Here is a 23803-nt window from a genome sequence, read left to right on the forward strand (position 1 = left end):
ATACGATGGGCCAGCTGGATGTCCTTGGGCATGATGTGACGCGTTTTGCATGGATAGCACACAAATTGGTATCTTCGAATAAGCCTCCTGCAGCGTCATAGCCGCGGAACTTTGGAAGCGCAAGTCGGTTTTGAAGTCCTGAGCAATTCCACGAACCAAATGCTGCAAAGGTAGCTTGCGGATCAGCAATTCGGTCGACTTCCGATAGCGAATTTCACGCAAAGTTCCCGGTCGATAGGCTTCTCCACCTATCCTGCTACTGGTGCGCTTTTCCGAGCTGACTTCGTGTGCCTTACCACCGAATGACTAACGAGCTCGAGTCCTCACGGTGCGAGAGTAGAGTAAGAAATGAACGAAAGCAAAGGAAGCGTCATTTTATAAACCATAAAAGTATAGAATCTAAATCCCACCCTTATTATATTCGTGAGTATACAGTAAGCTTATACAATAAAGAGGGTGGGGTTTACATTCGATTCTTTTATGCTTTATAAAATGACACTACCCTTGCTTTCGTTCATTTCTTACTCTACTCTCGCACCGTGAGGACTCGTTTCATCGGGACTAAGCAGACAGCTCGTTAGTCTTTCGGTGGCAAGGCACCACGAAAGCAGCTCGGATAAGCGCATCAGCCGCAGGAAGCGTGAAGAAGCCACATCGCTATCGACCGGGAACTTCGCATGAAATTCGTCGCTATCAGAAGTCGACCGAATTGCTGATCCGCAAGCTACCTTTGCAGCATTTGGTTCGTGGAATTGCTCATCCGCAAGCTACCTTTGCAGCATTTGGTTCGTGGAATTGCTCAGGACTGCAAAACCGACTTGCGCTTCCAAAGTTCCGCGGTTATGACGCTGCAGGAGGCTTATTCGAAGATACCAATTTGTGTGCTATCCATGCAAAACGCGTCACATCATGCCCAAGGACATCCAGCTGGCCCATCGTATCCGAGGAGAGCGTGCTATATTAGCTTAGCATATAATCAACGGCCCTTTTCAGGGCTCCAAATTTGATGGATTAGAGTACAGAAAAGTTTTTTACAGGCCGAACTGAAAGGAGCATTTAGCGAAAATCGTGGTTTCGATAATAATTCGTTACCGGTAGGTGCCATGGATATGGATTTGATAATGAAGAATATGAAATATATGACATGTTGTAGTGAATATATCCCCATATCGAAGAAATCACTTTGATGAAACTGTTTACCGTTTGTCGTTTTTAATTGTTGGGAAAGGGCATTATTTCTGCTGACTAAATTCCAAGAAAAAATCCATTCCTTCTTTAAGCGTGATTCATTCTGCCTCGGATCAACGGAACAGTATGATAATCATTTCATACAAAAGATAAAATGTCCAAGAGTTATATGATTGCTATTTATTGAGTCGAAAAATTGTTTCAATAGCTTAATGATAGCTTCGAAAACAGGTTATTGAAATCATTCGTATCCGTATGTAGCGCGTCCACTTGGACACCCATTAATCTTATTGGAATGTGAGATGGGGAAGCTCATACTTACGTCTATGCATTATGCTGTACACTACAGACTTTTTTTCTCCGTACTGATTAAGAAGCCGACCGAACTATCGGTCGACAAGTCAGTCTGCAGTCGGCGGGGGCTCTTAATTTCGTTTTTGCAGGCCGAACCGAAAAAATTTCAGTCGAGTTAACTCTTTTTTACAGTAATGCTTTTGAATCCGGACACTTTGCATTACATTCAATATCATACCACAGCCATAACATTTTTTTCATGTTGAATTTATGCGATTAATAGTTGCTAATATAGTTACTGATAGTTTCTTGATAGTTACTATTCAATCGCATTAATTCAACATGCAGAAAATGTTGTGGCTGCGGTATGGTATTAAATGTAACGCAAAGTGTCCGGATTCAAATACATTACTGTATACTTACTTCGATGTTATTCGTTTCTCTCTCAGGGCAAGCAACGAATATAATAAGGGTGGGGTTTAGATTCTATACTTTTATGGTTTATAAAATGACGCTTCCTTTGCTTTCGTTCATTTCTTACTCTACTCTCGCACCGTGACGACTCGTTTGTTTGGGACCAAGCAGATAGCAAGTTAGTCTTTCAGTGGTAAGGCACACGAAAGCAGCTCGGATAAGCGCACCAGCCGCAGGATAAGTGAAGAAACCACATCGCTATCGACTGGGAACTTTGCGTGAAATTCATCGCTATCGGAAGTCGACCGAATTGCTAATCCGCAAGCTACCTTTGCAGCTTTTGGATCGTGGAATTGCTCAGGACTTCAAAACCGACTTGCGCTTCCAAAGTTCCGCTGTTATGACGCTGCAGGAGGCTTATTCGAAGATACAAATTTGTGTGCTATCCACGCAAAACGTGAAACGTGATGTGACGACATCATGCCCAAGGACATTCAGCTGGCCCATCGAATCCAAGGAGAGGGTGCTATATTAGCTTAGCATATAATCAACGGCCCTTTTCAGGGCTCCAAATTTGATGGATTAGAGTTTAGAAAAGTTTTTACAGGCCAAACTGAAACGAGAATTTTCGTGTGGATGCCATACAGCATCGAGAAAATTCCGGAAAGATCTAATCGTTGCTGAAAAATAATCTGCCAGTTCCCTGGGAATTGAAGAATACATCCATGCGAAAGAGTTTATTTTAATGTTTTCTAATTATATGGCGAACACAGCGACCAAATACATTTGATTTCGTAATTTTTCAATCAAGTGTAATTAGCTGGAAAGCTTCTGAAGATTATTCTTTCCCATCAGTAGGATATTTTCGTATCCAATATTGGATGCATAACATGAAAAACGGAAAATGTTTCGTATCGCGAAAATTATATAATTTTCAATCGATTATTGCTCAGTCGCCGAAATTTTCATACTCAGAGAGTTCATTCTCCTCTAGTTTGCCTTCCAAATTGCCATCGTTAACCACACCTTCTCTCGATTCAATCACGCACGAAAAGCATACTGAAATGATATTGTGGTGGTGAAACCGATTCATTTTTCGTGAGGCGTCGTGCACAAATTACGTAACGTGATAAGGGGGGAGGGGGTAGATGTTGCGTTACTTTCTGTTTATTAGAGATAGGAAATTGCGTTACGAAAGGGGGGGGGGAGAGGTGGTTCAGAATTCGGATTTTTAGCGTTACGTAATTTGTGCACGACGCCTGAGGACATCGACAAGACAACATCGTTACTGAACGAGCTGAACGGCGACGGATCGAGGGATTCATTACCTGGCCTGACCTGACCTGAAATGCAAATAGTTTGTTTTAACTGTGAGGGAGCGCAGAAATGCCGATGCTGATACTCTCGTGACCAAGAGAGTATCAGCATCGAAATACGGTTCCTCGGGAAGACATAGAAGCAGCCGCCACACACGCACACACATACACGTGCGCAACTCTTTTCGTTTGCTGGTTATCGAGAGGAAACCTGGAAAGAAATGATCGTTGCTGAAAAATAATCTGCCAGTTCCCCTTGGAATTGAAAATTACATTCAAGCGAGTTTATTTTAATGTTTTCTATCCATATAATACTGCGACCACATACATTTGGTTTTGTGATTTGTCAATCAAGTGCAGTTAGCAGAAAAGCTAATTCTTCAGAACAAGATTTTTTGTATCCAATATTGGATGCATCAAACCTTGATGCTCCAACGTAACACTCTCGTTTTTGAAGTCACCCAAATTTTTATTTATTCATTCATTCAGGATGGATTTAGATTCAACTTCAAACAAATGATCTATAAATCAACGATAGTCCTACGTCACCCTTGCGGTTATACCATAGATATAACCCACTTCCTGTTTTTGGAACACTCGATTCCCACGGTTATTTTTTTTCTAGGAACGGAAACCATAAAAAAGAATATTAGCCACGAAGAATTATGTAAAGCCTAATAAAGAAGACACAGGTTCCGTTATATTCTCGTAGAAAATTACATGCAAATGAAACAAATCGATGTATAAGACTTTCAGAACACCCTTTTTAAATAAAATGTATTTTTTATTGAAAATTTCATTGAAGAAAATATATGAGGTTTATCGGAATGTTCGTGATGACCAAATCGAGGCGCCGAATGATCCTTGGTACATAACAAATTAATAAAAAGGTTCGCTACAGATATCTAAAACCGTCGTTCATGAGCATCTGGAGAAGTATGGTTACTTAAATAATTACGATGTGTGGGTTCCACACAATATGACCGAAAAACCTTCAATTGATTGCATCTTCATCTGCGACTCGCTTCATCAACGCAATTAAAATCCTGTTTTGAAGTAAATCGTGAAGGGTGATGAAAATTGATCATTTATAACAATGTTGATTGGCAAAAAACTTTAGATAAGCTAAATGAACCATTACTAGTTAACCACAGAATCGGTCGTCACTCGAAGAAAGTCATACTCTGAGTCTCGTGAGATTCGGAACGAATTCTGTATTATGAGCATCTGATACAACCAAGCAACGAGTCATTAAATTCCCATGAATACTGCTCGCCATACAAATGAAACACAAGTTTCTGCATTACTCGAGAATTATTCAAGCAAATGCAACCAAATTAGGCATACTGAGGTTTTAGGGTGCAATAAATGTTTCTATGGTAGTTAGTCTCTCCACCCCCCTCTCTAAGGGGGAGGGGGGCTGCCATACAAATGAAACACAAATTTCTGCATAACTCTAAAGCTAATCAAGCACAATTTGGGATGTGAGGGTTTTTGGGTATGAGAAATGTTTCTATAATGGTATGACACCCCTCCCTCCTCTGGAATGGAGAGGGGGTCCAATTAAAATATTACACATATTTCAACCAAAAATATTCCAATCAAATATGACAATTGAAAATTTTCGAAAAACTCTGAAGGAAAAAGGGAAAATTTGGAAAATCAAATTCCCATATGTTCTACAATTACATAGTGACAAGTGTTGTTAGTCCATTTGATGTTTGCGCTAGCGAAATTGATCTTTGTTCGAAACTGGAAATGTATTTTAATGTGATGAAACGCACTCCTATATCTTTTTCTATCTATACAAAAAAAGGATCGCCAGATGTGTTGATAAGAGCAGAACTTGAGGAAGGAATTGTCCGATTTAGGGCTGTCTTTATTCTATCATATTTTCTGTATAAAACATTTATTCCATGTAAAGGAGAAACATGTTATTTACAAGTGGTTGAAAAATCCTGAACGAGAATTGTGTCTGAAAATAATCTGATATTATAATGATGAGTTTTGTTAGAAATACCAGGAATTTTATAGTAAAAAATAAATTCAACGGAAACGAATAGAAGATAAATCAATGAACAATTCTGCGATTGGACCCATGAACTTGCTCATAGTAAGAAAACGTGAATGTTTGTAGGTATTGATAACAAAAAACAAATTTTTGGCGGGACGAAGTTTGCCGGGTCAGCTAGTGTAATATATAAATAGTATAGTATATGTGTGAATGTAACACTAGCTGGTAGAATATTGCTGGAAATGGTTTCAGTTATGAAGACAATTCATTTCGATATTTATATATTATTAATTATTTGTTTGCGCATTGATCATCATCTGTCTATGTTTCTCTGTGTTTGTCTACAGCCAAGGATGTTTTATACGACAAAAATTCACGTTGACTCATTTATTTTCATGTTCAATTGGTTTGAAGCGAAAATTCCAACCGAGAAACTATTCATTCACCCTCCATATACTGCTTTCATTATTTTATCTATACAGAACACAGGACACAGAGGGCAGTTTTCAGTATACAGTAGACCTCCGATTATCCGCGAGTGGATGATCCGCAGTGCGGTTTATCAACGAAAGCGAGTTTCATAGTAATTCTATGAACCTTCCCTGAATTTGTCAATAAGTAGTAGATTTTTGTTTTGGTCATGACTTTCACATTATTTGACCATTGGTATACACGACCATATGGATGGATAGATGAATAATTCATGTATTGATGAAACATAGTTTTCATGCTGAAATATCTTTTTTTTTGTGTTTTCAACTCATTTTTAGTCATTGATTGCGTTATCCGCGATTTTTGTAGTCTGCGGTGAGCTTTTCAGACTATTCCGCGGATAATCTGGGTTCTACTACGAACAATAGCAAACAACGACAAGTGCTCGAAGTAAAAACTCGAATATTCTGTATTTCAATGTTGCTGGGTTGCCTACACACTTCAGTGAATTGAAAGTAATTGTAGGTAACGAACGTCCATCGTTGGTATTTCTCACAGAAACTCATATAGTAGAGGCGGAAGCTTTCGACCAATACTATATTTTGGGTTAAAGAGTTGCTTTTTGCTTGTCGAACTCCAAACATACTGGAGGGGTTGCTATGTATATCCAGGAATCAATATATTTGAACATTCGGTTCAACGAAGCGATTGATAACAATTGGTTTTTGGGTATTGTTATCGAGAGAGGCATTCAGATTGGAAATTACGGACTATTATACCACTCTCCCAGTTCTAGTGACCAGCGTTTTATTGAAATTTTAGATAACTGGTTAGAGCATTTTTTAAATTTTAGTGGAATTAATATTAGGCTGTCAAAAAAGTCCTGCGGTATTTCCGCGAGGTGTCGTTGTAAGCGCGTAGTTCTAGTTGTATTCATTGTATCGAGTCATACTATAGCTTGTTGGAAAGGCTCTATAATATAGGCTTGTTGGAAAGGCTCTATAATATTGGAAAGGCTCTATAATATAGTGTCGCAAATATGGAGCAAAATAAAGAGACATATTTTACAGTACTACTATGACAAAGGCAAAAATGCATCTCAAGCTGCCAATAAAATTTGTGCAGTTTATGGACCCGATACAGTTTCCATTTCCACCGCACAACGATGGTTTCAACGTTTTCGTTCTGGTGTAGAGGTCGTGGAAGATACGCCACGCTCCGGAAGGCCTGTCGTCGAAAATTGCGACAAAATCGCTGAATTAGCCGAGAAAGACCGGCATAGTAGCAGCCGTAGCATCGGCCAAGAGCTGGGGATAAGTCATCAAACCGTTACTAACCATTTGAAGAAGCTTGGATTCACAAAGAAGCTCGATGTATGGGTGCCACACACGTTGACGCAAAAAAACATCTTTGACCGTATCGACGCATGTGAATCGCTGCTGAATCGCAACAAAATCGACCCGTTTCTGAAGCGGATGGTGACTGGCGATGAAAAGTGGGTCACTTTCGACAACGTGAAGCGCAAACGGTCGTGGTCGAAGCCCGCTCAGACGGTGGCCAAGCCCTCATTAACGGCCAGGAAGGTTCTGCTGTGTGTTTGGTGGGATTGTCAAGGAATAATCTATTATGAGCTGCTTCCCTATGGCCAAACGCTCAATTCGGACCTGTACTGCCAACAACTGGACCGCTTGAAGGTAGCACTCATGAAGAAGAGGCCATCTTTGATAAACAGAGGCCGCATTGTCTTCCATCAGGACAACGCTAGGCCACACACTTCTTTGGTGACGCGCCAGAAGCTCCGGGAGCTCGGATGGGAGGTTTTTTGCATCCGCCGTATAGTCCGGACCTTGCACCTACCACCTGTTTTTGTCCATGGCGAATGAGCTAGGTAGTCAGAAGTTAGCCACAAAAGAGGCCTGTGAAAATTGGCTATCCGAGTTTTTTTGCCAATAAGGAAGCGAGCTTCTATAACAGGAGTATTATGAAGTTGGCATCTCGTTGGGAACAAGTAATCGAACAAAACGACGAAAATTTGACTTAAAACAGATGATTGTAACCAATTTTATGAACAAATGAAAATTCAAAAAAAATACCGCAGGACTTTTTTGACAGCATAATATTATCGCTGGTGATTTCAATATTAATTTGTTTGATGACCTAAGCTCTTCCCAATTGAAGTGCCTAATGAATTATTTCGGATTAAAACAAACGGTTTTTGAAGCTACACGAATTACCCAGTACAGCAAAACACTGATTGATCATGTTAATACAAATTTCGACACAGTTCAATCATTTACCGTTGATGAACTGAAAATAACTGATCACGAAACTATATTTATTAATTTCCATGATACTAACTGTGAGACAAACGATATAGTTTTGACAAAGTGCTGGAAGGTTCGGCATTCAAATGGTTTGAAAGTTATTTGAGTAATCGAATACAGAGAACTGTTTTTGCTAATTCTATTTCTGAACCAATGGCTGGTACGTTCGGTGTTCCACAAGGAAGCGTGTTGGGGCCTATTTTATTCATAATAATGTACATAAATGACATGAAACGAGTCTTACGTTTTTGCGAAATAAATTTATTTGCTCTCGATACAGTTCTGTTCATAGCAGCTAGAAAATTGGAATCCGCAGCATTGCAGTTAAATGGAGATTTGCATTGTCTTAGTATTTGGTTGAATTATAAGCAGTTAAAATTAAATGTTGGAAAAACCAAGTACATGATATTTTCTTCGAGATATTATAAAACCGAGTGTTCGGTAAAGATAAATGGTGAGACACTTGATCGCGTTAGAGAGATAAAGTATCTTGGTGTTACTATAGATGACAAACTGCTTGTTAAGTCTCACATAGATAATGTCATCAAAAAATTGCAAAAAAATACGGTATCATGTGCCGTTTAAGAAAAGAGCTGACAATTTCGAGTAAAATTAAATTATATAAATCAATCGCCTCACATAGACTTCTGTTCATCCATTCTTTTTCTTGCTAACGAAACATAAATGTTGAGGTTACAACGTTTACAAAATAAAGTAATGCGCTTAATCTTGCATTGCAATAGATTCACTTCCTCAGCTCTCATGCTGAACACGCTTCAATGGCTATCTGTGAAGCAAAGGATTGTATATTTAACCATGGTGTTCGTTTTCAAAATTATAAATGGATTGCTGCCTCGATATTTGTGTGATCGAATTGAAAGAGGAAGTGATATTCATAGATATAATACCAGAAATGCAGACGAAGCACGAACACCTAACTTCTTAAGTCGAGCGTCACAGAACTCCCTATTTTTTAAAAGTGTAACTTATTTCAATTCGATGCCTAGGCACATTAAAAGAACAACCATATTAGTGGATTTTAAACGACAGTGTATTTCACATATCAAAAATGTAATTTAAATGGTTAAATTGTAATTAACTAAGTTGTTTTTTAACGAATTGTGTTTGTGTATGTGTATGAAAGAATGAACTGCCATCTTCGTCTCAATGATAATGAAGGATTTTTTGTATGTTTAAAGAAAAAAAAAGAGAAAAAAAAATAGAAAGTAGTCTACATAAAGGGTGTGTCACATCAAATTGCATCACGGAAAAAACGCTGTAGAAATTTAATTTTTAGGAATTATATCTTCAGCTTTCGCTTATAATCAGATAAGAGTGTATAGATCACGTTGGCCATGCTTCACTGTCAATTTTTCGTAAATTTGGAAAAATGTCGTCGAACGAAAAAGAGCGTCGTGAATTAATACTGTGCACTCATTTCGTGAATCCGGAGTTGTCACATCGGGACATCGGTAAGATGCTGGGAATCGTCCAATCCACGGTGAGCAGAGTACTAAAACGATACTTCGAGAACCTAACCATCGACCGGAAGGTGAAGAACGGCAAAAATGGGTGCTCCGTCAGTGAAAAAGATCACAAGCGCGTAGTTAAGCAGTTTAGACGTGATCCGAGAAGTTCGGTCCGGGATGTCGCCAATAAGCTGAATTTGTCAATTTCAGACCAAGCAGCGGGAGGGCCTGCGTACATACAAGGTTCAGAAGGCTCCTAACCGCGACGAAAGGCAAAACATGGTGGGGAAGACGCGAGCCCGGAAGCTGTACACCGAAATGCTGACGAAGCCGCATTGCCTGGTAATGGACGACGAAACCTACGTCAAAGCGGACTTTCGTCAGCTGCCGGGCCTGTTGTTCTTCTCCGCAGAAGACAAATTCAGCGTTCCGGAGGAGATTCACAAGCAGAAACTATCCAAGTTTGCCAAAAAGTACATAGTGTGGCAAGCGATCTGCTCTTGAGGAAAGCGGAGCGCCCCCTTCGTGATGACCGGCACGGTAAACGGGCAGGTTTACCTTAAGGAGTGCCTACAGAAGCGCTTACTACCACTATTGAAGCAGCACGAGGGTCCGACCATCTTCTGGCCGGATCTCACTTCGTGCCACTATTCAAAGGACGTGTTGGAGTGGTACGAAGCCAACGGGGTCACCTTCGTGCCAAAGGAAATGAACCCGCCCAACGCGCCGGAGCTTCGCCCAATAGGGAAATATTGGGCGATTATGAAGCAGGCCCTCCGGAAGAACCCAAAATTTGTCAAATCGGAAGCGGACTTCAAGAGAAAATGGATTTCTGTTCAAAAAAAAACTACAACCTGACGTTGTACAGAACCTTATGGACGGGGTAAAGAGGAAGGTAAGAGCATACGGGCTTGGGCTCGAAGTATGAATAAAAAGAAAATGCCAAAAGTTGTTTAATAGTTTTTATTTTACTGTCTAAAATTTTCAAAAGGATCGGTCTACTGGGCGAATTTCTACAGCGTTTTTTCCGTGATGCAATTTGATGTGACACACCCTTTAAGTTTGAGCACGCGCGCGATAATGTGGCCATGAGAAATCTAAATTGTGATAGCGATTGGACCTTGGCAGAGTTTGTTCTTATTGTGAAATTTGATATGTTAGTTTCGTTAAAAAGGAGCACAGCTATGATTGGGGTTCGTTTGAGATCGAGGGAACGAATGTTATCGAGTAAAGAAGGCTCAATAGCGATTTCTGAAGGATCAAGCAGACAACCGTCAGAATGAAGGGATAGGCTACAACCTGAAATTACGAAAACACTTGTAATACTAACCTCGAGCCAACCGCGAGTAAACGGTTACATATTACTAACATAGGTAATAAGAAAAATTGTCAAAGTATTGAACTCCCGGCTCCGTGAGGCTAACGCCATATGAGCCTTGATAAAAATATATATTTTGGAAAAAAAAACCTGAAATTCATCCAACGGGTCAAATGTTCGATTAATCTGAAGAGTTAATAGTCTGACAATTTTGGCAGTCAGGTTACAGTGAACTCAGAAGATGCTATGGGATAGCTTGACGGGACAGCAAGCGTTTCTTCTTGAGATTTGACTGATCTGAAAGATTTGCTGTGACTTCTTACAAACATGTCCGAAGAAACTTTTGAGTAGACGAACCTAGGTGAAATACCGATATTACAGAGAGGTGATTTCATATCTGCAAATTAAATCAGTTCGTGTTTATTTGTAAAACTGGTTATGTATTAATTAATTATCAACTAGATAATCGACCAACTCAAACCTATGTAGGGGAATGAGGCGGGACCTTCATTTTTACTATTCCACTTCGGCATCTTTTATCGTGATATGCACCAGCCAACGACCATTCACCATGCTTCTGCCATAATGACTGTATTGCACCATTGATGGAGTGAACAATCAGTACCCAACAATCAAACTAGATAACCCTCTTCAAGATCATCTTATTATGAAAAGTTTAAATAATGTAATTTTTAAGATATATCCAATATCAATGTGAAACAAATAGCCGTAGTCCTACGTCAACTAAGCGGTCGTGTCTCGGATGCCACCCCACCTGCAACTTTTTCCCGACAGGTCAACTCTGTATTTTTTTTTACAATTTTTCCATTACACATTTCGCATTTCAATTACTTCTTCCTTCGATTCTTAACAATTTTCAGCTACCTGCTTCCCACTGTGCGAATGTATGCCTACTTCTAATCCTTACAACCATGACCGAGACCGAGAATGATTAGTAGAATTAACTGTGCACCGAGCAGAAGAAAAATGACTGGAGTTTTCAAATTATGATCGCGGATTTGTATCGGCGAAACGTAACAAAGCTATTTTCATTTTAATTACTCCATACAAGAAGTATGCACTTAGTCCATTAACTCAACTAAATCATCTAAAAACCCGCACCAATTGGTACAAAAGCCTATAAATTATGCAAGATTTATAAAAAAAATACAATCGCATTGAAAGAATTTCTTTTTGCGATGGGTTATCCAAAAATCTGCGCCACGCGCAGAGCGTGAAAATTACCTAATTGCATTTGTTCTGCGCTTTTTTCCCCTCCCCTTCCAGTGGCATTCGATATGTTATGTGTTGCCCTCAGGTTCGGCTACCGAACACCGTCCCGATCTGTTTATTTCTGAGAAGCAGCATCATAATCTTCAAACAGGAACTTTTTCGAACAAGCCAGACGTCGTAAAAATAAAACTCGAAACAAACAAAAGTTGGGTAATAATTTTGCTTCTGGTGGAAAAGTTTGGGTATAAATTTCAACACATTTTTCTGACAACTGTTAGAAGAATGTTGTTACGTCAATTGACGACGTTCGACGGGTTCGATGTGTATTGTTGGTTCAGGTATTGGGTTGCATTACTGAAATTGAGGGAAGTATGCACTGTTAATAAGGGGGTGATTTCTTAAAAAGTTCGTTGTTCATTTTTGAATAAAACACAGTAAAAGTGTATGAACGTTTTATTTGAACAAAAACATTAGTGTCTGCTATTCTTTTTTTTTTATATATAATTTCATACAAATATTGGTCGTGACCGCGCTTGAGATGACCCATGCAAAAAGTCAAATTTTGCACCTACTTTTTCGAGTATTTCAGCTGGTGTCTCATAAGTGTGTAAATTTTCAATCATTGCCGGTTTATCCGTAAAGACGAAAGGCTTCAAGTAACCACGCAAAAAGTGGTCTAGTGGTGTCAAATCATATAAACTAAGTGCTAAATTTAGGTAACAGAAGTTGGTTAAGGTAAAACCAATGTATCAAAAACTCTGCCTAATGATTTTGAAAAATTCGATAACAGGAACAAATAAGATTCAATTGACAGCAAAATTGTATAAACAGTTTCCTAGTTACACGGCATTGTTCGTGAATATCACTGTCTGCACACAGTTCACCTCATCACCCTTCATTAATAAGATAGCAGCCTGTTCTAACAGCATTAACAAAACTGCATCGGGAATACATGATACGTAGTTTAATTTACTGTGAACAAATGGAGCAATAAATATTTTCCAAACATAAATGTGCTGATGACCACTTCAACCCTATATCGAAACGCGCCGTTTAAGAACCGGCTGGCAAATGGGATGTACGCAAGAATTCAAACCATTTCCAGGGCGTGGAGATTCGAGGTAATACAATTGCATATCATAATTAAACGTGCGACGGAGCGTGAAAAATAATGCATCGTAAACGTGGGAGAAGATATTACATTCATGAGTTTTAGCTTGGTTCCCTCGTAACGAGATAACATGAGGTGCTGTCTGAGCACTACCATAATTATCAGAAGAGGCTCACCGTGTTTCAACTATAGCACAAAAGTCATTGTGAAGGATATTTGCGCTCTTGAAGCACAACTTCACTCAAGACAGTGTTTGGGCAACCCAAGCAACAATGTTTATTGATTATTGTTATGCTGTTACTCCTACAACAGTTCTGATACGATGACTCATTGTCTATTCCAAAAGAACATGCTTACCTGTGCTGAATGAATCATATTCTATGCTAACGACCAGATGGAGGCAGTGCTGCAGAGTGTGTTAGAAAAAACTAAGATTTTGTATGGATGTAACAAAGTAAACGATCTTTTATATCGTGGTTAATATGAGACTAGCTAAATATTGTTGATGATCAAATAGTCATAATATTTCGAACAAAATACTTATTTAAATGTAGTTGGTTACATCTGACTGGAAATTTATTTAGCTTAAGGTTAACAAACAACCGAAATACGAGGGTGGTTTCGTGAAAAAAATAAACACTATTTAATTGTTTAAATCGCCATTCGTTTCTGCAATCACCTCCTCGTTTGAACATTTTTTTCCGCGAGTCTTTTCTTCAAATTGAAGAATAAATAGTAGTCCGAGGGAGCCATGTCTGGAGAATATGGAGGACGTGATACGACTAATTGGCAAAATTTTGCTAGTCTCTTTCATGTCTATCCCCTGTATATGAAGTTATAGATTTAGTGGTAAACGCACCACGGAATAAGAAGCAAAAATAGGACATTGTTCTTCTAATATCCTTCTCTAAAACCTATATGTCTATAGTGTTTTTTATCTGATATTTTCGTTACTTATTAGAAACAGGCCGCATGTTGAACTCTTACTCCAGCACTCTTAACACAGCGATCATAACACAATTGTTTATTTGTATTGCTTGGAGAATCTTTAACTCATAGTCATTGGTCTCTGTACATGACAGAATTCAATTTCGATACGTGTATACCATTTATCACAAACTGAAACCCTTCATTATTGCTTCGACCCGATTGATAATTGGACCTGGAGCTTCCAACATGATATGTGTGCTAATCACTCGAACATGGAAACTCCCCACTCACCCGAACGTAACACATACCCGAATGCGACAGATACCCGAATGTCACATCCGTATTTTTTTTTCGTTAGGGTGACCATTTCCATTTTAGGGTGGTCCGATAAATCAATTATTTCCACTTTTTCCCAAAAATGATTTTTTTTAATTCATAACTTTTGAACCACTAAACCGTTTTAGATTATCCACATATCAAATTGAAGCAAATGAGCCTAGCCTTTTATTGAAAAATATTGAACCAGCAACAAAAATGGATTTTGTTTCCGTAATTATTAATTGTAGTCGTTTTTTGTTGTTTTTTTCATGGGTTTGGACTAGAAGGCGTTGTATTTTTTTATATTTTTCTTGAGTGCTGAGGATTTTTACACGAAATATCTTTATATCAGAGATGCTATTTTTTATTTCGTTTTTAAGATATGATTTTTCAAATTTAATTATGCAGAAATTTGTGTTCCATTTGTATGGTAGCCTCCCATTAGAGAAGGGTGAGGAGTGTCGAACCATAACGTACACATTTTCAAAGTGTATAGGCATGATACTAAAACATGTTTTGTACCTTTAATCAATCCCGAAATACAACTGGTTTTGTGATTCCGGATTCTAAATGAATCAAACTTCAATCAACAGCACGAAGGGAAACATCATGAGAAACGCTATTTTCGTCTTCTAGTTGAATTTGCTTATCAACCTTACCCAAACAGAAACGCAATAAAGTAATATAAACTAGATTTCTGAGTTCTTTATTATGCTTCGATAGAACGTACAATTTTGAAAGAGAAATGTACGTTATATCGAAGTTACCCTGTATAGATATCGAAGTTACCCGTATACCGTTTTATCCTAGAGCTAACCGTTCTCGAGATATAACCAATTTGATATAATTAAAATTATGCCGTGAAATATTCGAAAATGCATACTGCTGCTGTACACTACGACTCCTCCCCCCTCTCTAGGGGGAGAAGAGGGGAGGGTTCTATCATATTTTCTGTAGCAAACATTTATTCCATGTATCGGAGAAACATGCGTATTTGCAAGTGGTTGAAAAATCTTGGACGAGAATTGTGTCCGAAAATAATCTGATATCATAATGATGAGTTTTGGTAGAAGTACTAGAAATTTTATAGTAAAAGGTAAATGGAACGGGGTAGATTAGAAGATCAATCAATGAACAGTTCTGCGATTGGACTCATGAACATGCGCTTAATGAGAAAACGTGAATGTTTGAAGGTATTGATAACAAAAAACAAATTTTGGGCGAGACGAAGTTCGCCGGGTTTGCTAGAGGACTAATAAAAAGAGTGCGTTGTTTCGTACCGAAAAAAGCATTGTTGCAATTCTATTATGATTAGAGATGAACCAGCCTTTAACAAAGAAAGAAAAAAAATCTGTTATGCGTGTATTCATTCCATTTTAGTGCACCAGTGGCCGAGTGGTTAGCGTCTCACATTATCATGCCGGGTGTTCGGGCTCGATTCCCGTTCTGGCCGAGGGATTTTTCGTCAAAGAAATTTCCTTCGATTTGCACTGTGGTCACGCATATTCAAGAGCTTGCCCCCCAGAATACATTCAAAGCGTGTTATTTGGCTTAAGAAATCTCAACTAAGTATTAATAAATGACGCTAGTTAATGCATACATTGAGACGGCAAAAGTTCCACAGGGAACGTTAACGCCATTCAAGAAGAAGTATTCATTCCATCCTTCAATATTTAATTATTGTCTGGGGTCATGCTACAAAATCAAAACTTAAAAAAGTAAAAACGCTGCAAAATAGGTGTGTAAAAGTAATCTTCAATCTTCCTGTATTATATCCGACAATTGCACTCTGTTTACATCACCGAATTATACCAGTTATATGCTTGTGTGACACTCAAACAATTATATTTATTTACAACGAATATTTTCGATGGTACAAATTTTTGGTACAGATTCTTGGAAGAAAAAGTACAGATGAGAAAGATTTTTAACCCCTCTGGTACAGATTTAAATGTGGCAACTATGTTGAGCAATAGGAAAACTCCGTTAATCGTAGAGGCACCTCTACGAAAATGGAAAATCCACTGTTTTGTCATCCACTGAAAATCAAGAGATTGTGACCTGGCTAAAAGACATGACCTTGAATGGCTCTTAACGTTTCCAGTGGAACTTTCGTCGTTTCAACGTAGTATTTCTTGCGTACTTTTTATAGATACTTAGTTGAGATTTCTATGCTAAATAACACACCTTGAATGTATTCTGAGCGACAAGCTTTAGAACACAGTGCAAGCGTGACCACAGTGCAAGTCAGAAGATATTTCTTTGACGAAGAATCTCCCGCCCAGAACGAGAATCGAATGCTAACCTCCGGCATGATAGTATGTGACTCCACTTATTTCTTATTTCATTCAACTACTAGAAGTTTCATTTTTCAAACCAATGAAAGCTGCGTCTGATGCCACACTCGTTAAGCGGTGTTTTGAAAATGGAGATGCAACGATTTCAGAAACAAAGCTTTAGAGTAATGGAAAATATAGACCAAATACTGATCAATGGATTTCTAAAGTGCAGCCTGCTCCCATGAATCGCCGAAGCCATTGATTATGAAACTTTTCCAGATCCATGTTCAATTCCCAATAATAAACTGCAGAATAAAAATCATTCGTTGATTCGCGCAGATCCTGTGCACATTTGTTGTTTTCGGAATTTGAATCGAATTACATTCAAAAATCAAATTACTCTCGCGAAACAGTACCATTTTGAGTGATGAGATACTATTTAATGGTCAACAGAGCTTAGGTGTTCGGAATTTGAGACAAAACGGTAAAAAAAATACTTTATAATATATATTAAATATTCCCCCGTTGCGGCAATTCTTCAGCTTAGGGGTTGCTATCGGGCTGAACGGGCATGCAAAGTTGTTGGCTTCAGAATATACACATAGAAAACTGTACAGTACAGGCAAACCTTTTTTGTGCGGGGGATAGGGATCGCATAAAAAAAATCGTGCAAAACTTCACCGCTAGCTTTAAAAAGTTTAAAAAAACTTCTTGGAAATTCAATAAGTTCAGCGTTTCCGTGTTGCTCTAGGTCTGAATATCGACCCTTATAAAATAACACAAGTCCTTATTTGATATATTTGAGATGCTTCATAAGTTGTGTTACGTGAACCACTCTATTATTAGAATGACCAGGATTGCCACATTTTATCCTGTAAAATTTTCTGAAAAAAACTGTATATTTTTATTATTTAGAAAATAATCGAAAAACTAACGGAAAAAATGGAAAGGAAGGTTTGCTTAAATTTTGAATTTATTGTTTTTATTCATGGTTTGCTTATGTCGTGTCAATACAACAAAATAAAACATAAAAAAAGTTTTCTCATAATAAATTGTATGATATTTATACATGGTTTTGTTGAACTTTGCGCGTTTCTTAAATTTTCCTTCAATTTCATCTTTGACGCCCCTCCTTGAGCCGATACATAGTTCTTTGATTTCAAAACAGAGTCCATCATTGTGGAAGCCAACCGATTTCAGAATTTGGTTTTGTTGGCATTGTGAAGCGAGAATATTTACTCCACACACGCTGATGAATGTGGAACTAACAAAAAGTGCCCCAAAAACATCTTCAGCAGGAATGGAGAAGTGAGGTAACCTTTAATATGGCTCAACATTTTTATAAATCAAGATACATAGCTTCATGACTGAACGATAAAAAAAACATTATTAGTAAGAAGATAGACAGTGAAAATGAACTGTAATTAATTTAACATTTAAATTTGAATTTGAAAAAAATATCTTTAAATTCTGTATCTTTGCGGGAAATCTGTAATTCTGTATATACAGATTCTGTATCTGAAATTTGGCAAAAAATGTGTAGAATACAGAATATTCTGTATATGTGGCAACCCTGAGAATGACTAATATTTTAGTAGAAAATATTATTGCTGTACATTTCAAAAACTAAACATATACGCGATTTAACACGAAGGAATCCATCATCAAATTCATGTCCAAACATGCTCCTAATATTTTACTGAAGCTTGTTACCCTTAGGTTACAATTTCATATGCGTTCTGAAATACGTTGGAAAAAAAAGGGAAAAATGTTATTCAATTTATTATAGACCAACAGATTTTCTCTCCATCTGGACGAGTCTGCATTACCCAGCAATGAAGGTCTGTTGTTAGGGTATGTTCGATATATTAAAGATGAAAATATGTGCCAAGAAATGATTTTTGCTACATATATGAAGACCAGTGCTTGGAAGTATCTTTTTCACATCAATCATTTCAGCTGAAATCAGCAGACCGCATTCGATCATTATATCTTTGCAATCGGAATACTTGGAAATGAACCAACTCCAAACCTCACAACCCCAGCAAGCCACTCACAGTTGATACATTAAGTTTCGTTCATTCTCTTTTCCGTTCTGCTCTGCGTTCACGGAATGTGAACAAAAGGAAATATCCCTAGTTTTGTCATTCATTGATATTAATATACCGGTTCATTCAATGTCAACATCGTTCTCGGACACTGACGAAACGGTAAAATTCATCGAGAAAGATAAGGAAGTACAGAAATACATTATCTTAATAGTGACAACAAATGAGGAAAGCGCTGAGGAGTGTGAAGGCATCGACAGTGTAGGCCGAGGAAGATGCGTTTTTAAATTGTTCAAGCAAGCAAGTTTTCCTTCTCAATTAAAATGGTGTCATTTTACATAGTGAATAGGAATATGACTATGAATTTCAATTGTCGGAAATGCTTCGAAAGACTCCAATTCCGAAGTAAAAAAGTACCGTTTTGACTCAAATTCCGAACACTTAATTTTAAAAACTAAATTTACCGAGCATCAATGTTGTTTTGATACTTATAAATGTTGTTATATGGAAGTGTATATCCTAACAATGTCGAGGTTTTCATTATTCAATTATTTATAACATTGATGATCAGTAAATTTAGTATTTAAAATGAAGTGTTCGGAATTTGAGTCTGTTCGGAATATGAATCAAAACTGTATAGGTTTATTTAGTTCTATGATGAAAACTAAACAGTTTCAAAAATCAGGTTAAAAAAACCAGAGATGCAAGATCGGGTAGTAAAAAAATAAAAAAATAAATAAAAAATGTTGTTCGAGACACGACCGCATTGGGAATAATTCGAGTTTTTTCTCGCAGACAGGTGAAACTGTGCTATTAGAATGGCGGATGAAATTAACGAAGTTCGCTAGTCGGTTCGATTTTGCAGAATGCTTCCTAGGTAATCCTTAGCAATTTTTTTGAATGTGCGTGCAGATCTTGCTCTTTTGTTGACATTTCGGCTTGAACCACCGATTTGCGATGCCATTCCGGAGTAATTTCAGAAATAACTAAATAAGCAAGTCACTGTCTCAATGAGAAAATCACACATTTATCGTGATATTGAAAATGAACAGTCACAACATGACAATTCAATAGCAATGAATAAATGTGAATGAAGTCTCATGATTCAAACTTTTAAGAAAGCTCAGATAGAACAGAATGAATCTGAATGAACGCATATGTAGATTTGTTTGACGTCGAATGAATGACAGCAGTGTCGAAAAACGAAATAAACGCGTTACGCTGATAAACATATATATTCAATATTTCTTAACAAGTTCAATATTTCCAAGCCCTGATGAAGACTGATACCAGAGGAGAATCGATCGATTTTTTACCGAAAAACCTATTCCATGGAAGAACATTCATACTGATGGTGCTCTCTCTATCAATGGTTGGTCGTCATAGGGGTTTTACAGCTCACTCAAAGTTACAACCGCGTAAGGTACTGGCCATTCACTGTGTGATTCATAGACAGCATTTAGTGGCAAAAAATCTGAGCCCTAGATCGCATCAATCTTTACTATATGTTATGAGTGCTATCGAAAACCTTCGACGCTATTCTTGGAACACTCGATTCGCAGACAGGCTCGCTCAGCTATGTGAGAAAAACGACGAAGTATTTACTCGGTTACTTCTACACGCTGGAGTTCGCTGACTACCAAGAGTCTCTTGCATAACAAGATCAGCTTTTTTTAATTTGGGTTTCAGCTGAAACAATATCAATAATGTCGGTTCTTCTGACAAAACGTTCAAAACAAAATTTGAGCAGTAGAGAAAACTTTCAGCATTTTTAGCTGATTTGTCACATTACTTACATTTTTTGGAAGAATGTCGGAAGTGTGAATTGAACTCGTGAGCTTTCGCGTGAAAAAATAATGTCGACTTTATTCATTTAACCAATGCAATGCAATTTTTTCAAATTGATAGTTATTCAGTAAGAAAAAAACTAAAGATAGGATTTCCAAAGAAATTTGGCTATGGGGGTCTAAGGTATGACTTAATTCTGGAAAAGGGGTCTCTTGCCCAAAAGAGCCTGAGAACCCCTGCTCTAGACAGCGAGCAATCAACAGTCCATGTTAATGCTGAGGATGAGAGTTGATTTACAAATTTTAGAGCTTCACTGCTTTGTGAATTGTTTGCGCCGCTGTGTACATATACATTAATTACATTACATCTACACTGAAATATGAATAAGAAACAACATAATACACTGTGTAGGTCTTCGTCTCTCCCACCGTCTTTTTTTTTTTTCTTAATTAAGCATCAATTTTTAACAAAAACAAAAGAGAACATATTATGTCTCCCAATAAATAAACAAGTCCTCATGATCACGGATAAACCGCACTCTATATATTCTCGAAATAATTAGTGAAAGTTCTCCTATGATTGGTTCAGACTAAACAAATTGGAAAGCCAATATCCCTCCACTTCTGTATATTTCGAATATGAATGCCACACAACTCAGAGTAGATCATCAACATAAACATTTTAATGTGTTTTACCACAATCATTAAAGTCACCGTCGGATCGAATCCAGAAAAATAAACAACACATTTGGAGAAATACACGAATTGTGCATTACGTTAGGAATAATGTCAATGTAAATAATTGTTTGTTGGGTTTGAAATGTACCGATGGATGGACGAACGTCGCCGCCGCCGCCACTTGGCCCGAGATAGGCTAGGTAAAAGCCTAGCTCTCGAGCATTGAGCAGCGGCCTCCTTTTGTCGCTTAGCCGATGGGATTATGCTGAGAAGAAATGCTTCGGGCTGGTTGCCTATACATACATACATGCACACACACACACACACACACGCTTGTTCTCCTTTCCCACAGAAGCCAGGCGTCAGAGGAAATTGAGAAAATTTAAATACTATTAATTAACACAAACCTTTTTGGAGATACCGGTGTTGTTTAACGAACTTTTTGTTCCTTTCCCGCGTTGCTGCCGGCAGCTTGCTGTACAAAACGGATTCACAGTTAATCGTCGGATCGGAACTTCAAGTCCGAATGGAGTTTTCTTTTCAATGTTTGAAAATCGTCGAAGTAATACACCTAGATGTTTGGTGCTCGGTGGGTCCATAAACACTCGTTTGCTCGCTTGAAATGGTTTTGATTTCACATACTGTTGTCACGCACTCTTTCTTCCCATGGATGGATGCTGTTCACTTTTTTAACCTTTCACGAACGACAAAGTACTTGATTCCAATTTGTCAGCTAGGGATTATGCACTACGGGGTTCCTTTTGTCCCTGGTCAGATAGAGAGATTAAAGGTTCTGTCCGTTATCACGAATCTGATAAATGTATCCATGAAAATATTGTTTTCAATATTCATCTTCCACATTCAATGACTATTATATTGAGGATTTGGAAGGATGCTATGTAATGAAAATTGAGAATCATTCAACTACACAAAGAATATTTCATTAAAAAAAAACGTAAACAGTTTAGAGTTCGAAAACCCTTCCAGAGATCTAAATGGAAATAAACTGTATTATTATTTTTATCTACTATGTAAGCGAAATATGGAACGCAGGATCACACTGGCAATGAATCAAACAAATGAGTGAATAACTCTAATGTCTAAGCGAGTGTGTGAAACTTGATCAGATCTATAAAAAGACGATCGCAAGCAATAAGATCATCTCGATTAGGAGGATGACAGAGTACCCGTCAAGGATCACCACATGGAAAACGGCCAATAGTAACAGATTGGCGGGCCGATTGTTGCTTCGATTCACAAACGGAACACAAGCAAGACTATGTCTGAAAACAAACAGGATTAGCAGCTCAACAGTCAGATACACGCGTTCACCATTGATCCGTCTGTAAATAAACCATTCACAATCCTAACCCAAATTAAGCCGTTCTGCAGTTCATGTTTTATGTCCCTTTTTCAGATAAACCAACATCGAATCAAGTGTCATTCCCCAATCTGATATTTATTTGCAATGTCTACGAGGCATGCGTCCGATCTTCGATCGGTATATTTCAGCTTTGGAAGCTGCAACCGCGTGGCAGTATTTATTAGCCGGCTAGCGGTACTGTTTGTTTATTCGATCGCAGCTCGAACTGATTTTGATGAATTGCACAATTCGGCACATTGCTAATCTTCCTTTCAGCCAAAACGTCTGGCAAACATCTCTTCTGATGGCTACTGAATTTCGCATACACTTTGATTTTCTTGTTGTTGCCGGTTTCTTCGATTCTTGTTTTTTTTTGCTTCTCTGTTTCTACACAAATCTTTTATATTGTTTTATTCTGTTTCTGCACGCCGCTGCTTCTCTCTTGCTGATGCTTTACGTTCACTGCTTCCAACAGATCGTTAACTTAAGCGATGATCGGTGTGAAGCATTCAATTTGTTCACTCTCTGATTCTGGGCAGACAATTACTCTTTTAGATACCACAAAACCAGCCGAATGGTTTAGGCTACAAACGCTTGTCACTGAACTCACTTTACACTCGCTATAATACCACGCGAAATTTTTCGTCACTGTTTACAAAGATTTTTTTTATTTAAACACAGCACACAACGTCATTAATTGTGGAAGAGCTGCATCCCCAATAAAGAACTGGTACAAACAATTGGGCATTTATGAAATTGCTTCCAAAACAAATGACTTCAACATCAGGAGATCTGAAGATCAATTGAATTCTGCATCGTCGTCGTGGGGAAGCACACACAGACTCGAGAAAGCGCCCAAACCGCTCGGAAGTTAGGAATGAACTGATTCGTTGCCTATGTCACACTCTCCAGATCGGAGCTCTCAAAGCGGTGGTCGGTTTGTATTCGCTGGGTGGTTGGCATATCGAATCATGGGATGGGTGGCAATGGTGCAGCAGAGATTTGTAATAGGCATGGTTCCCAACGAGGAGTGATTCCGTCCCAGAGAGGGAGAGAATCTATGCACAGGCTCACGAACGAATTGATATGGGTTTGGACGCGTGCATCCTACCGCTTTGGGAATGCATTGAGAAAACGGGAGAGCCAAGAGAGTGGATTTTATTGGTTGCTTACCTTGGAGAGAAATGCTTACACTATGTTTGATTTCATTTCCTTTCCCACAACATAAGTGGAACGATGGCGAAGCAGGCAGAGAAGTCGGCAAGATCAACCAATCATTCATAAACG

General features: G+C 38.2%; 1 protein-coding gene across 6 annotated transcripts in view; it reads right to left on the bottom strand.

Moving 5' to 3' along the window:
• The window catches only part of LOC129778619 (protein Wnt-1-like), an 89724-nt gene extending 66322 nt beyond the window's left edge, over positions 1 to 23402 (bottom strand). The window contains exons 1-2 of one of the 6 annotated variants that reach the window (XM_055785640.1): positions 23132 to 23402; positions 21561 to 21920 (exon numbers count right to left, since the gene is read on the bottom strand). The gene's annotated coding sequence lies outside the window, so the exon portion shown is untranslated. Of the gene's footprint in view, positions 1 to 21560; positions 22049 to 23063 lie in introns of all 6 variants that reach the window. The other 5 variants (XM_055785635.1, XM_055785638.1, XM_055785637.1 and 2 more) reach the window with 5 other exon arrangements.
• Between the last annotated feature and the right edge of the window lie 401 nt (positions 23403 to 23803).

This window comes from Toxorhynchites rutilus, chromosome 3 (genome assembly GCF_029784135.1).
Source record: "Toxorhynchites rutilus septentrionalis strain SRP chromosome 3, ASM2978413v1, whole genome shotgun sequence".
NCBI classification, from domain to species: Eukaryota; Metazoa; Arthropoda; class Insecta; order Diptera; family Culicidae; genus Toxorhynchites; species Toxorhynchites rutilus.